At 44.4% G+C, this 12,096-nt stretch overlaps 2 pseudogenes; one reads left to right on the top strand and one right to left on the bottom strand.

The window, feature by feature from the left end:
• Nucleotides 1-6,318: 6,318 nt before the first annotated feature.
• LOC139023437 (uncharacterized) lies at nt 6,319-8,122 on the bottom strand (annotated as a pseudogene).
• A 1,197-nt stretch (nt 8,123-9,319) lies between these two features.
• The window catches only part of LOC111956463 (gap junction beta-2 protein-like), a 4,433-nt pseudogene continuing 1,656 nt past the window's right edge, over nt 9,320-12,096 (top strand).

Raw genomic sequence — 12,096 nt, 5'->3', positions numbered from 1 at the left:
ACATGAGTACTCTTCCGAGTTCACAATGTAGTGTGAATTATTCTCTTCCCAAGGAAACCTATGTCTAACATACTATTGTCTCGAAAGGCGCTTACCACCTAGTTTATTAATTATGGCTATTTTTTTCCGTGAGACCCTGGTTCCTTGGCTGATTTCTTTTGATTTTCCCATGATGTCAAGCAGAAGAGGCAATGAGTTTGAAGGTAGGCCTTGACATACATCGCGAGCAGTACTCACTCGCAATCTCTATATCTCCAGAATTTAAGTCCGTCATTTTTAGCCCTATCATATGGATACAAAAAAGAAAGCACTACTACTAAGCCAATCGACAAGTACATTTTTTCTAGAGTACTAATTGTTCCATCTATTCGCTAGGTCACTTGACCAAGGTCTACAGATCACGATACTCATGTTGTGTAGTTTGTAAACCTCTGAACCTCATGCTTGAGAAGTTTTGATTGAGCCCAGTGATCAGTTGAAAAGTGAAATGATGTCTGTTCGTTTTTGATGATGTGCTCTATTGTGTTGGAATGGTAGGAAATGAAATTACTTGTGTCGATGCCACAAATTAGATGTCCTAACCGTAACTTGGCCCAAACATAGTTTGTTAACAAGAAATTTTGTGGAGTGGTTTAACTGTAGATGTGATGTTTGTAATGATGCCAACCTAAGCTGTTATGTTAAACCTTCGACTTCAACGGTAAATTACTATGCATTATCCAGTGTGTCGTCTTTGGCTTATTATGGTTGTAAGTGATGTGAGGACATGTTGACTGTAGATGCGAGCCCTCGTGTTCTTTTGCTACTTGCAATAACTGAGTCTTTCATGAGACTCTACAAAATCACCACAATTAGTTGGTCTTTCGATAGCTCCTACATCATCCTTACACCAGCCTGCTTTTGTGACACACGGAAGCCTAGTGCGTACAACACCCTAAGCGCCTAGATCCACATAGCAGCCCACATGTAGGGTGCACTATGTCTCCGACCCCAACATATCTATGTCAGACACCATATTATCCGACAGAACAGGCGATAAGTTCTAATTCCCCATGTCTGATGATCATCAACGCATCTTTATCTCATGGAACCTCCATATTGCTCAAATGTGTGATCAATCATAGACCCTATGGAGTGGAAAAGAGCACATACCTCAACCTGTGCCTCCCACTGAACCCTTCCTGCTAGCTCTCCCAACAGGTCTTACCATGTGCCTAAGATTCGTTGTTCAATTGTCCTGATCCACTAGCTGCTACTGTTATTCTTCCCACAACATGCCGTCCCTTGTCCTATCGTGGTAGCCATCAATACTCTTATAAACATTTTCACATCACTCATCCAATCACTATATTCACTTACGTTCACTATGTATTCTACTGTGTCTCAATGACTTACAGAATGTCAGTCATATTTCCGTTCTATCGATGTGTTTCTATTCCAATGTCTACCTACGTTCTTATCGAGTAATGTCTCTTGTGGACCACTGGCACCGCAAGTGAAGCCAGAGTTTAGTGTCTGCCTTGTCGATCGCCGCATGAGACAGCCTTCAGATCTGGTGCAGGATCCATCACACATTACATGATCTCATATGTTGAACTTTCCACCACGATAGTATTTTTGATAGAGTGCAGAGTACTCACTGCTACAAGTCATTATTCAATCTCAGATTATGTTCTGCTCCTCACCTGTCCGTATGTCTCATCTACACCATCTTTCTCTTGGGCTTGTCTCACATCTAGACTTGCATCCCCGATTTGGCATCAGCGAGTCTAGACAGCCTTACCGTACACATACATGGTACTCTCACAGATGCCTCTTCTTTGTCCATACTATGTCTTCAGTGTGAGCAAAGAGATGAGGCATTTTAGCCATAATACCCTATTGTACTGCTGCTCCATCAGGAGGAGAGCAGCATCAGTTCACTCCAGCCAGAGACAGACAAATGAACGTGACTCGCACACACACACAACACACACACACACACGCCCACACCACACACACACAACACACACAACACACACACACACCACACACACACACACACACACACCACACACACACACACACCACACACAACACACAGCACACACACACACACCACACCACGTCAGCACCCGGGCAAGCACACACTAAAATGGACCAATTACCTTAAAAATCACCTACAGTATACACTTTCAAATAGCAGCTCTGAGTGTCCAACCTCGCTCTCCATCCCTCTTTTCACATCAATTCCAGTCCACCGTTGTTACCAGATTCAGGTACCGTAGCTACATTATTTGTCTCTGTCTGAGGCAGAATCAACGCCAAGCAGGTTACCAAGGCCCCTTGTGTCCATCTGAAGAGAGGAGTTTATAACATTAAGAACTAAACACATAAAGGAATGGAGGGATTCGGGGGGAATGAGAGAAAATGGAGAGAGGAAACGATCCCTTTTAGAGAGGAGATGGGAGTTTCATTGATCGTAATCCTGGATATTGCGAAAATATGAATTGTATCAGTGTCTCGGAGGTCTAACACACTGTTATGGGGAGAGAGACATTAGGAACAAGAGAAAAACAGAGAGAGAGAGAGAGAGAGATGGGGGGTGGAGAGAGAGAGACAAGAGACACGAGACAGAGAGACAGAGAGAGATAGGGGTGGAGAGAGAGAAAGAGAGGAGAGAGGTTGGAGAGAAAGAATAGAGCGAAAGCAAGGGGAGAGAGATGAGGAAGAAAAATAAGGAAAGAAAAGACGAGATCCGAGAGGTGGCGGTAGATTCTTTCAAGTGATCCATGAGAATTTCTGGTGTGGCTGTGAGGGGATGGGCCTGGTCGGGTAAAATGGATGTGATTGTTATGTGAGGTTAAAGACCCTGGTCATCCAGCCAGCAGCACAACAGAGGAGGCCAGCTGTGAGGGCTCTCTCAGCGGAAGGATAGACAGTGGGAGAGAGAGGCTCAAGCTGCATGATGAAGCAGTAGGTCGTCGCCGTGTAAGGTGGACAATTAGCCATGATCCCAGCCCCCAAAGTAGTTGTGATGAGATGAGGGTTGGAACGTGTTAGGGAAACCCAATCTGGTGGGAGCAGTTTGGTAGTGAGGTATGAAGGGAGGGAAGAACAGAGTAGGGAACAGAGAGATGAATAGAAAGGAAAGTGTTTCACCTCGTCCACTGAGCCACTCAGACAGAAGGGGAGTGTTTGGGATGAAATGCTGTATACTGCTACAATGCAGTTCAACCAAGGTGCATGAACAAACTGGATCTTGCAAGCACCTGGATGGMGGTGGGYTGGGATTGTGTTGGGGTAGGGTTCAATGTGTTTTGTGGAGTGTTTAAGTCTAGATTTAGCTAAAAATTCATAGTGTGTAAAACATTCCCTGAGGTCAACATTTTGACCACATTTGAGTGTAAAGACATCAAGACCTGGTTTGTGCATCCACACACCAAAAAAAGTATAATCACCCAATGTGGGATTCACTGTTTGGTTAGAACCACAAGAAAACAAAACAAAACCTCTTTTGATAAACTGACTGAATGAACTCCTCCTCAGTCAGTATATATACACACACACACACACACATAAATATATTTGAGTGAAGCAGAGAAAGATGCAGATCAGCACAACATCTATGGCTGTGTTTCTTATACATAGGAACATCAGCTCAAGACTCACTCAAACTGCACTTGTTGTCGCTCCAGATTTCAGCTCCGCCCCGAAACTGACGTCACGTAGGTGAATCCACAAGTTCAGGTGCGTCTCTGAGAGCGCTCAGAGCACATCAAGTCTAGTCAGCGGTAAATCAGTGGACTGCGTCTCACCCTAGACGTCTCTCCCTGGAGCTCTGTTGGATCTGACTATGGCAGAGTGAACCAAGCAGGAGAAGTGGGGGTACATGGAGCCTCCCTGACATTCAGGAGAGAAAGGTGAGGAAGACAGGTTGATGTGTTGTTCTTTCTCTGTCAGCTGACTTCTTTTTCTCTATTTTTCATTAGATGGAACATTTAAACTTTGGAGACGTGTTATGTAAAATTATTTTTGTTATCACATGATGGAGGTATTGTGGGGTTGAAAATAATAATTTTATCTTGCACAATGTCTTGAATTTACCTATCATAATTAGAGACGACGGATTAATCGGAATGGCCGATTAATTAGGCCGATTTCAAGTTTTCATAACAAACGCTTTAACCACCTGCCTCACGAGGAGCCCGCCTGTTACGCGAATGCAGTAAGAAGCCAAGGTAAGTTGCTAGCTAGCATTACACTTATCTTATAAAAACAATCAAAATCAATCAATCATAATCACTATTATAACTACACATGGTTGATGATATACTAGTTTATCAGCGTGTCCTGCGTTGCATATACGATGCAGTGCGCATTCACAAAAAAGGACTGTCGTTGCTCCAACGTGTACCTAACCATAAACATCAAATGCCTTTCTTAAATCAATACACAGAAGTATATATTTTTAAACCTGCATATTTAGCTAAAGAAATCCAGGTTAGCAGGCAATATTAACCAGGTGAATTGTGTCACTTCATTGCACGCAGAGTCAGAGTATATGCAACAGTTTGGGCCGCCTGGCTCATTGCGAACTAATTTGCCAGAATTCTACGTAATTATGACATACCATTGAAGGTTGTACAATGTAACAGGAATATTTAGACTTATAGATGCCACCCGTTAGATAAAATACGGAACGGTTCCTATTTCACTGAAAGAATAAACGTTTTGTTTTCGAGATGATAGTTTCGGATTCGACCATATTAATGACCTAAGGCTCTATTTCTGTGTGTTATTATGTTATAATTAAGTCTATGATTTGATAGAGCAGCTGACTGAGCGATGGTAGGCACCAGCAGGCTCTAAGCATTCATTCAAACAGCACTTTCGTGCTTTTGCCAGCAGCTCTTCTGTTGCTGTTTATGACTTCAAGCCTATCAACTCCCGAGATTAGGCTGGTGTAACCGATGTGAAATGGCTAGCTAGTTAGCGGGTGCGCGCTAATAGCGTTTCAAACATCACTCGCTCTGAGACTTGGAGTAGTTGTTCCCCTTGCTCTTACATGGTAACGCTGCTTCGAGGTGGCTGTTGTCGATGTGTTCCTGGTTCGAGCCCAGGTAGCGGCGAGGAGAGGGATGAAGCTATACTGTTACACTGGCAATACTAAAGAGCCTATAAGAACACTCAATAGTCAAAGGTATATGAAATAAAAAATGGTATAGAGAGAAAGTAGTCCTATAATTCCTATAATAACTACAACCTAAAACCTCTTACCTGGGAATATTGAAGACATATGTTAAAAGGAACCACCAGCTTTCATATGTTCTCATGTTCTGAGCAAGGAACTAAACGTTGCTTTCTTACATGGCACATATTGCACTTTTACTTTCTTCTCCAACACTTTGTTTTTGCATTATTTAAACAAATGAAACATGTTTCATTATTTATTTGAGGCTAAATAATTTTATTGATGTATTATATTAAGTTAAAATAAAATGTTCATTCAGTATTGTTGTAATTGTCATTATTACAAATAAATAAATAAAAATCGTCCGATTAATCGGTATCGGCTTTTTTTGATCTCCATTAATCGTATCGTATCGGCGTTGAAAATCATAATCGGTCGCACTCTAATCATAATATAATAGATGTATTTTATATAGCGCTTTTCATTAACATTGCATCTCAAGTCACTTTAAAAACAACTTATGAAGTGAATAAAAAAAATAACACTTCAAACTTATTGATATTTTATTATTTAACATGTAAACCCCATTGATGTGAAAATTGGTGTTCTTCGAGAGGTGAATGTAAGTGCAGTTATAGTGCAGTTATAAAACTTAGTACGGCTATATAGCGCAGCGGTACACTCTTAAGGGGAACCTAAAAGGGTTCTTCGACTGTCCCATAGGAGAAACCTTTGTAGAACCCTTTTGGTACTAGGTAGTAACCCTTTTGGTTCCAGGTTCTATAGGGTCCCAAAAGGGTTTGACCTGGAAACTTTCCCTATGGGGAAAGACAAAAGAACCCCTTTTTTCAAAAGTGTAGTACATTAGAAATGTTGGCTGATCAATAGTTCATATACAACATGTCACTGGTCTAGCCAAGCAACTGTATTCAGTTCTCTTCTCTTTCTCTCTCCTCCTCCTCTCATCTCTATACTTCTTCCTCTCATCTCATTCTTATCTCTCCTCCTTCTCTATTTATGTTTTTACCTCAACTTTCACCCCCTTCTCCTCCCTCTCTCCTAGAGTAGAGTGGGTTGTTCTCTGGGCAGCAGAGGAACATGACTTGGGGACCCTGTATCTAATGTTTTATTTTCTCCTCCTTCCTCTCTCTTCCCTCCAACTCTKCCTACTTCGATCCAGCCCTCACCCCCTCTCTCCTCTGGTCTCTCCACAGGGTAGGTGTGTGTTCTGGGCCAGAGGAGCAGGAGAGATGACCTGGGGGACCCTGTACGCCCAGCTGGCTGGTGTGAACCGCCACTCTACCAGCCTGGGGAAGGTGTGGCTMTCTGTCCTCTTCATCTTCCGGGTCACCGTGCTGGTCCTGGCGGCCGAAAGCGTCTGGGGGGACGAACAGAGCGACTTTGTCTGCAATACCCTGCAGCCGGGCTGCGAGAACGTCTGCTACGACCACTTCTTCCCCGTGTCCCACATCAGGCTCTGGTGTCTGCAGCTTYTCTTCGTCTCCACGCCCGCTCTCCTCGTKGCCATGTACGTGGCCTACCGTCATCACGGCGACAAACGCCAGGTCCTGCAGCAGGGTTCAGTCGGGGGGCGTTGCCGCAGCGACAAGGCCCAGGCGGCCCAGGAGGCTGAGCTAGAGAGTCTGAGGAMGCGGAGGCTGCCAATCGCCGGGCCACTGTGGTGGACGTACGCCTGTAGTCTGGTCTTCCGCCTGCTGTTCGAGGGAGGCTTCATGTACGTACTGTGTGAGCTCCCTGAGTAAAGCCTAACAAGCCTTTATTTCAGGCAGACAAGTTACTTGAGTGTAGCTCAATGAACCACCTCCACTACATACAAACYCTTAAGAATAAGATGTAGATACACTTCCTCAAGATTCATGACATCACCATGTACAAGTGTAGGATCTTAATTTGATCACCCTGTTGCAGGAGAATGTTCCTGCTATGCAGGAAATGTAAATCTTGTAGTGTATTTGAGGTTTAAAAGGCTTCTGAAGTTTGTCATTTCCACTTTGAAATGTCAGACATGATTTTCCCTTTACGAAAAATATATCAACCCCTACAAAAATGTCCATTAAAGGAGAGAGATAAAGCTCAGAATTGATCTACTGATTGACAAAGTTACAAATCAGACAGGTTATGCAAGCCCTTTTACATGTGCATGGAATGTGCTGCTTCAATGCACATTGTAGAGACACAGCACACCCTCACAGTCTCACTACAATACACACTCACAGTCTAATACGATACATACTCACTGTCTCAATACGATACACCTCACAGTTCTCAATACAATACATCACTCACTGTCTCACTACAATATCACACTACAGTCTCACTACGATACGATACACACTCAGAGTCCTCACTACAATACAACTCACAGTCTCAATACGACTACACACTCACAGTTCACTAAAATACAACTCACAGTCTCAACTACAATAACACTCAAGTCTCACACAATACACACTCACAGTTCAATTACGATAACCTCACAGTCTTAATACAGATACACACACGTCTCCTAAATACATCACTCACTGTCTCAATAGATACACAGTCACAGTTCATACAATACCAACTCCAGTTCTCAATACGATACACATCACAGTCTCAATACGAGACACACTCCCAGTTCTCAATGCAATACACATCACAGTCCAATACGATAGGCACTCACAGTCTCAATAAAATACACACTACAAGTCTCAATACGATACACACTCACAGTCTCAATAAAATAGCACACTCATGTCTCATACGTGTAACACAGTCCTAATACTAACACACATTCTCAGATTGAGCAAAATTCGTCTTGGCTGAGGAGGACATTACAGTTATCCTATCTGGTTTGTGTCTCTTGTATGCTCAGCACCAGACCCAGTGTCAACTCACCTCGTTGGTGAACAGCTGTTGTTGTCGGCAAAAGGAGCCAACACAAAGCATCCTGTACTACTACCACCTCACCTCAACCCTATCGAGCCCTGTACCCCTGCCTTCTCTGCCCTCGAGCCAGGGTTTGTGAACCATCCCACTTCAGCCCCTCTTTCTGTCCACACCAATCTACCATTGGGCATCCCCCCAATCCCAAGAAATAGGAGATAACCGTGTGTGTGGTGTGTGTGTGTGTGTGTGTGTGTGTGTGTGGTGTGGTGTGTTGGTGGTGTGTGTGTGTGTGTGTGTGTGTTGTGTGTGTGTGGTGTGTTCGTGTCGTGTGTGCTGTGGTGTTGTCGTGCGGCGTGTGGCTGTGTGTGTGTGTGTGTGTCCTCACTGTTGCCTGCTTGTTATCCTGGCTGGGACAGGATGGGGTAAGTTAGGGAACCCCAATCTGGTGGGAGCAGTTTGTAGTGAGGTATGAAGGGAGGGAAGAACAGAGGGGAACAGAGAGATGAAGCTAGGAAAGGAAGTGTTTTCCCTCGTCACTGAGCCACTGCAGACAGAAGGGGGAGTGTTTGGGGAGTGAATGCGTAGTACTGCTACAATGCCAGTCAACACAGGTGCATGAACAAACTTGGATTCTTCAAGCACTTGGATGGTGGGTGGGCTGGGATGTGTGGGGTAGGGTTCAATGTGTTTTGTGGAGTGTTAAGTCTAGATTGCTAAAATCATACGTGGTGTAAAACATTCCTGAGGTCAACATTTGACCACATTTGAGTGGTAAAGACACTCAAGACTGGTTTGGGTGCATCCACACCACAAAAAAAGTATAATCACCAGTGTGGGATTCGCTGTTGGTTAGAACCATAAGAAAACAACAAAACTCTTTTGATAAACTGACTGAAATGAACTCCTCCGTCAGGTCAGTATATATACACACACCACACACACATAAAATATATTTGAGGAAACGAGAAGATGCAGATCAGCACAAATCTATGGCTGTGTTCTTATACATAGGACATCACTAAGCTCAACTCAAACTGCACTTGGTTGTCGGCTCCACGATTTTCAGCTCGCGCCCCGACTGACGTTACGTAGGTGATCCCACAGTTTTCAGGTGCGTCTTCGAGAGCGCTCAGAGCACATCAGGTCTAGTCAGCGGTAAATCAGTGGACTGGCGTCTCCACCCCTAGAACGCGTCTCTCCTGGAGTCTGTGGATTGACTATAGGCAGAGGTGAACCAAGCAGGAGAAGTGGGGGTACATGGAGCTCCGCTACATTTCAGGAGAGAAAGGTGAGGAAGACAGGTTGATGTGTTTGTTCTTTCTCTGTCAGTGACTTCTTTTTCTCTATTTGTTTCATTAGATGGAACATTTTAAAAACTTTGAGACGTGTTATGTAAAATGTATTTTTGTATCACATGAGGAAGGTATTGTGGGGTGAAAATAATAATTTTTATTCTGCACATGTCTTGAATTCCTATCATAATTAGAGATGACGGTAATGTATTTTATATGCGCTTTTCATTAACATTGCATTCAACACCTTTAAAAGACAACTTATTGAAGTGATAAAAAAAATAACACTTCAAACTTATTGATATTTTATTATTAACATGTAAACCCCATTGATAGTAAATTGGTGTTCTTGAGAGGTGAATGTAGGTGCAGTTATAGTGCAGTTATAAAAACTTAGTACGGCTATATTAGCGCAGCGGTACACTTTAGGGGAACCTAAAAAGGGTTCTTCGACTGTCGCCATAGGAGAAAACCTTTTAGAACCTTTGGTACTAGGTAAACCCTTTGTTCCAGGTAAATTTTCGGTTCATGGTTAACTTAAGGGTTCCGGGACAAAAGGGTTTGACCTGGAAACCGGTTTCCTCAATGGGGAAAGACAAAAGAACCACTTTTCTAGAGTGTATACATTTGGAAATGTTGCTGATCAATGATTCATTACAACATTGGCATGGTCTAGCCAAGCAACTGTATTCAGTTCTCTCTCTGTCTCTCTCTCTCTCCTCCTCTCATTCATTCTTATCTCTCCTCTCTATTTATTTTTCTACCTCAACTTTCACCCCCTTTCTCCTTCTCTCCCCAGAGTAGAGTGGATTTGTTCCTGGGGCAGAGGACATGAGCTTGGGGACCCTGTACTAATGTTTTTTATCTCCTCCTTCCTCTCTCTTCCCTCCAACTTCCCTATATCGATCCAGCCCTCACCCCCTTCTCCTCTTGGTCTCTCCACAGGGTAGGTGTGTGTTCTGGGCCAGAGGAGCAGGAGAGATGACCTGGGGACCCTGTAGCCCAGCTGGCTGGTGTGAACCGCACTCTCACCAGCCTGGGGAAGGTGTGGCTGTCTGTCCTCTTAATCTTCCGGGTCACCGTGCTGTCCTGGCGGCCGAAAGGTCTGGGGGACGAACAGAGTGACTTTGTCTGCAATCCCTGCAGCCGGGTGCGAGAACGTCTGCTACGACCACTTCTTCCCCGTGTTCCCACATCGGCTCTGGTGTCTGCAGCTTTCTTCGTCTCCACGCCGCTCTCCGTCGTAGCCATGTACGTGGCCTACCGTCATCACGGCCGACAAAACGCAGGTCCTGCAGCAGGGTTCAGTCGGGGGCGTTGCCGCACGCGACAAGGCCAGGCGGCCAGGAAGCTGAGCTAGAGATCTGAGGAGGCGGAGGCTGCCCAATGCGGGCCCTGTGGTGGACGTACGCCTGTAGTCTGGTCTTCGCCTGCTGTTCGAGGGAGGCTTCATGTACGTACTGTGACTTGAGTAGCTACAATTATTCAGGAACAGTTACTTAGTCTAAGAACCACTCATAACATACAAACGCTTAAGAATAAGATGTAGATACACTTCTCAAGATTCATGACATCACCATGTACAAGTGTAGATCTTAATTTGATCACCCTGTTGCAGGAGAATGTTCGATGCAGGAAATGTAAATCTTGTAGTGTATTTGAGGTTAAAAGGCTTTGAAAGTTTGATTTCCACTTTGAAATGTCAGACATGATTTTCCCTTTACGAAAAATATATCAACCCCTAAAAAATGTCCATTAATTATAATCCACATAAAATTCACATTTCCTGTTTAGGATTATTTACCGCTGTTGCAAACTGGCTCAAATAAAGATGCTACATCTGTAGTTCTAAGCTTTATCTTCACCTTCGTTCTCCAGGTATGCTCTATACGTGTTGTACGACGGCTTCCAGATGCCCAGGCTGGTCCAGTGTGACCAGTGGCCCTGTCCCAATGTGGTGGACTGCTTTGTCTCCCGCCCCACAGAAAAAACGTCTTCACCGTTTTCATGGCCCCTCCTCCTGCGTCTGTATGGCACTCACATGGCCGAACTGGCCTACCTGGTCGCCAAGGCTATCGCTCGGTGCCCGTCATCCGGCGCAGAGGGGGGAAACAGAAGGGGAAGGGTGCAAACTGTTCCTCAACCTCTTCAAAGACAGACTCTGCAGCAGAACAAGAAGAATGAGAAGTTGTTGTCGTCCTCTTCGTCTGGGTCCACCTGCAGCAAGGGGTGTGAGGACGGGGGAGCTATAGACATAGCGTCATATGCACACACAGACGTGCAAAACATAAGTAGTACACACACAACACACCGAATCAATAATATGTGTAAACACTGTGTAGTCCACTCCAGACATCACAGAAGATCTCCTTCCCGCTTCAGTCACGGAGTCACTACCAATCTAGTGCCAATATTCACACATGGCCACTGACCCCTCACAGGCAAAGACAGGCCTCAAACAACAGACAGACAAGACAGACAGACAGACAGACAGACAGACAGACAGACAGCAGACAGACAGACAGACAGCAGACAGACAGCAGACAGACAGACAGACAGACGACAGACAGACAGACAGACAGACAGACAGACAGACAGACAGACAGACAGACAGACAGACAGACAGACAGACAGCAGACAGACAGACAGAACAGACAGACAGACAGATTGTCTATGGAATTGTGATGTTGGTAATGAAGAGATAACATTGTAAATACACTGACAATGCATTCGCAGGAATCA

This window comes from Salvelinus sp. IW2-2015, linkage group LG32 (assembly GCF_002910315.2).
Source record: "Salvelinus sp. IW2-2015 linkage group LG32, ASM291031v2, whole genome shotgun sequence".
In the NCBI taxonomy this organism is placed as follows: domain Eukaryota; kingdom Metazoa; phylum Chordata; class Actinopteri; order Salmoniformes; family Salmonidae; genus Salvelinus; species Salvelinus sp. IW2-2015.
The sequence above is the reverse complement of the archived record's forward strand: the minus strand, read 5'-3'. Positions and strand labels throughout refer to the sequence as shown.